Source organism: Heterocephalus glaber, unplaced genomic scaffold, assembly GCF_053883595.1.
Source record: "Heterocephalus glaber isolate CG9 unplaced genomic scaffold, H.glaber_assembly_v1.0 deba00001472, whole genome shotgun sequence".
Classification (NCBI taxonomy): domain Eukaryota; kingdom Metazoa; phylum Chordata; class Mammalia; order Rodentia; family Bathyergidae; genus Heterocephalus; species Heterocephalus glaber.
In genome coordinates, this window is record NW_028258315.1 from 17,333,898 (window position 1) to 17,338,179 (window position 4,282).

At 38.7% G+C, this 4,282-nt stretch overlaps 1 non-coding gene across 1 annotated transcript; it reads right to left on the bottom strand.

Moving 5' to 3' along the window:
• Window positions 1-2,315: 2,315 nt before the first annotated feature.
• Window positions 2,316-2,418, bottom strand: LOC147826217 (U6 spliceosomal RNA). The gene has a single exon (XR_015439669.1). It is a non-coding gene; the product is annotated as a U6 spliceosomal RNA (small nuclear RNA).
• Window positions 2,419-4,282: the final 1,864 nt, after the last annotated feature.

Genomic DNA, 4,282 nt, shown 5'->3' on the forward strand with positions numbered 1-4,282 from the left:
AGAGCGATTCTGATTGGAGTAAGATAGAATCTGAGTTGTTTTGATTCATATTTCCCTAATGACTAAACATGCTGAATATTTTTTTCTTGTACTTATAGGTCATTTGTACTTCTTTTATCTTTTCTACTGTTTATTCATGTATTTGCCCATTTTGATTGCATCATTTTGGGGAGATTTTTGAGTTCTTTATATATTTTAAATATTAGTCCTTTATCAGAAGAGGAGTTGGCAATTTTTTTTTCCATTTTGTGAGTTGTCTCTTCACTCTGTTGAAAGTTTCCTTTGCTGTGCAGAAGCATTTTACTTTGATGTAGCCCCATTTTTTATTAATACATGTTTGCAGTACATAATGATTACATTCCCTATGGGGAGTTGGTACATGTACATAACACATCTTAATTCTCCCTCTCTCCTGTCTTCCACCATCTCTTGGTATTATTTCTTATACTACTGGAGTTCTGTTCAGGAAGTCCTTGCTTGTGCCTATGGCTTCAAGTGTTTCCCCTATGTTATTTTTCAGCAGTTTCAAAATTTTTGTTTCTATGTATGGGTCTTTGATCCACTTTTGATTTGATTTGAGTACAGGGTGAGAGATATGGATCTAGTTTCATTTTTCCACATGCAGATATTCAGTTTTCCCAGCACCACTTATTAAAAAGGCTATCTTTTCTCTAGCATATTTTTGGTCCTTTTGTCAAAAAATCAGATGGCTGAAAGTGTATGGGGTTGTTCCATTCTATTCTATTCTGTACTATTCTATTCTATTCTGTTCTATTCCATTCTATTCTTTGGTCTACATTTCTATTTTTGTGTCAGTACCATATGGTAGCATTGCAGTATAAGTTGAAATCAGGAATTATAATGCCCCCCACTTTTGCTCAGGATTGTTTTGGATATTCTGGGTCTCTTCTAGTTCCATGTAAATGTAGGATTGTACCATATTAATTTTAGGATTTTTTTCTAGTTCTGTGGAGATTGTTGTTGGTATTTTAATAGGGTTGTCCTTAAGTCTATAGATTGCTTTTGGTAATGTGGCCATTTTGATATTAATTCTACATATGCAGGGATAGAAGATGTCTTTCCATTTTCTAATGTCTTCTCCGATCTCTTCAGGGTTTTATAGTTTTTGTTGGTTAGGTGGATTTCTTGGTATCGAAAATCTTTTTTTGAAGCTATTGTGAATAAAATGTTTTCCTGATTTCTTTCTCTGTGGGTTCGTTATTGTTGTACAGGAACACTATTGATTTTTGTGTGTGTGCATATTGATCTTGTTTCCTACCACTTTGCGGAATTTGTTTACCAGCTCTAAGAGTCTTCTAGTGGAAGTTTTTGGGTTTACTTTATACAGGATCATGTCACCTGTAAATAGAGATAATTTAACTTCTTCCTTTCCAATACTTATCCCTTTTATTTCTTTCTCTTGCCTGATTGCAGTTTTGAGTTCTATATTGAACAGGAATGTAAGAGTAGATATTCCTGTCTAATACCATATTTTAGAAGAAATTCTTTCAGTTTTCCCTGATTCAGTATGATATTGGTAGTGAGTTTATCATAAAGGGCTTTTTATCAGATTGAGGTAAGTTCTTTCCATATCTATTTCCATCTGGGTTTTTATGGTGAATGGGTATTGAATTTTGTCAAAGTGTTTTTCTGCTTTTATTGAGATGATCATGTGATGTTTTTTAATCCTTGGTTCTGTTTATGTAGTGCATTACACACAGTTGATTTATGTATGTTGTACCATCCTTGCATCACTGGGATGTAGCCAACTTGGTCATTATGTATGACCTTTTCAGTGATTTGTTGAATTCTATTTGCAAGTGTCTTGTTGGGGACTTTTTTTCTGGTACTGGGGATCAAACTCAGGACCTTGTGTTTGCTAGGAAGGTAGGGTGCCACTGAACTAAATATCCAGCCCTTATTGGGGATTTTTGAAGAGTACTGATGTTAATCTCTCAAGTTCTGGCAAAATTCAGTGGTAAATCCAATAGTTCCTGGGCTTTTTTTAGTTGGTAGAATTTTTATTATTGCTTCAATCTCATTGTGTGCTATTAGTCTGCTCAAGGTTTTTATGTTTTCTTGGTTCAATCTTGGTAAATCATATGTGCCTAGAAATGTATCCAATTTTTCCAGATTCTCTTTTCCAGATTGCCCTGCTGTCTAATATATTGGAATATAAATTTTCAGAATACTTTCTCATAGTTCTCTGGCTTTTAGTGATGTCTTGTAATTTGGCCTTTTTCCTTTCTATTTATATTGATGTGGGCTTTCTCTCTTGATAAGTTTGGCAAAAGGTTTACCAATCTTATTTATCTGAAAATATGGAACACTTTACAAATTTGAGTGTTATCCTTGTGGAGGGGCTGGGCTAATCCCTGTATTGCTCCAATTTTAGTATATGTCCCTTCCAATGAGCACTATCATTTAATTCTATATAGTAGGTAGGTAGCTGTGATATTTCAGCTTGTCAAGTTGATTGGTTTGAGAGGATTAACAAAGCACACTTCTGACTGTGTCTGAGTGGGTCACTGAGGCTTGACCTTGGTGTCTATATCCGTTCCCTCACCCTTTCCTCTCTGGCATTGTTGCCCTGCTCTGTTTCCTGGTTGCCATGAACTAAGCATCTTTACTCTGCTGGGCCCTTCAGCCATGATGTTTCTGGCTTGGGGATAGCTGGCTGTGGACCGAATCCTATGAAACTATGAACTAAATTAAACTTTTCCTTCTTTAAGTCAAAAGTGTTGGGTATTTTGTTCAGCAGCAGGACAAAAGCTGACTAATACAGTACATATTCTAATACCACACATATTCTGAGTGGGAAGTAGCTTGATTTTTGCTGAGTATGCACGTGGCTGAAAGGAGGTAGATCAACTCCAACGTTGAGTAAAGGCTTAGGAAATTTAAAAGTGTGGATGCATAAAAACAAGTGCAGGACAACTGGTCTTTTTGGATTTTTTTTTCTTTCTTTCCTTTTTTTTTTGTTTGCATAGGTTTCACTTTTAAAATTGAGATTGCATAGAACTGGTAAAAACCCCGCAAGTTTCCAAAATATTATAGATGTTCAATAAAAAGTTACGAGCCTTAAAAAAAAGTGTAGATGCTGAGGGGCATGGAGGGAAGGAAAGCACACAGAGGGTATCATCACGTAGTGTGGTCAGCTGGCATAGACCAGAGGGAAGGCAGGGAACAGGAAGTGGAAAAACTGGCTGGGCCCGATGCTAAAACTTAGGAGAGATGACTTCTCTGGTGAGAAGAGATAGTAACTTAAACTCATCCTCCCCACAGTTGTTCAAATTTGACCATTAGAGATTATTTCCATTGGAAGAAATGCTGTTCTCTCGTCACAATTCTCACTTAAAATACAGAAGTTTCTGGAAGGGGTAGTAAGGTAAGCCATCTTTTCCTTTTCCGGTTCATTTCCTGACAGGGATAGCTTGGGTGCGGGTGATGGCATAGGATTATGCGCGAAGAGAGATGAAACCAGGATTTGGAAGAAGAGGGGCTTCAGAAACTCTTTTCACACCACCATTTTTGCTTAGGTTTTATTTTCACTGGGAGCTTGCTGAGAGGAGAGGGAATAGGTGCTTCAGGGCGTCTGCCTCAGAGTGGAATTGAGTCAGGGAAAGGGAGCTGAAAGGGCAAATCCCCAGGATCCAGAGCTGAATATCACGTCTGTTCCCTCACTGAATGCTGGGCAGCATGTTGGCTGAACACACTGGAAATACCTCATCTTCTGGCAGAGCACAGCGGGCTTCGGCAGGGAAGAGGCTATTCCCTTCCCAGAGTGTTAGGCGCTCTGATCTCAGGGGGAACTGTGTGCTAATGGTAATTAATAAATAACCTGTCTCGGTTTACAAAAGCTTTTGAAATCCAGGCTGGCTTTTGCCTCTCATGCATTCCTCTCAGGGAGCACGCTGCCATTCTGATTGCAATTAGTAGATGAGGAAATGAGGATTCAAAGTTGCTTAAGGTTACCTACCTGGGGAGGCAGGAAGCTGCCTCCCAGCTGCTTGGCACACCCCTGACACTGGGTCAGACTATTGACAGGGATAATGTGGGTGCTGATCTTACCAGAGTATTAGTTCATTTTCATTTCTCCCACCCTTCTCTGAGAAAATGACACCTATGAGGGCAAATCTGAGGCAGTGTATGTGAAATACTGACTCCTGAGCAAAAAGAAGATATTGTTCACCAAGAGTGCATGGGCTGTTATGCTAATGCCACAGTGTCTGGTGCCATCTACTGCTTCCTTGGAGTAGGGCAGATGATTGGCTCTTGGGCA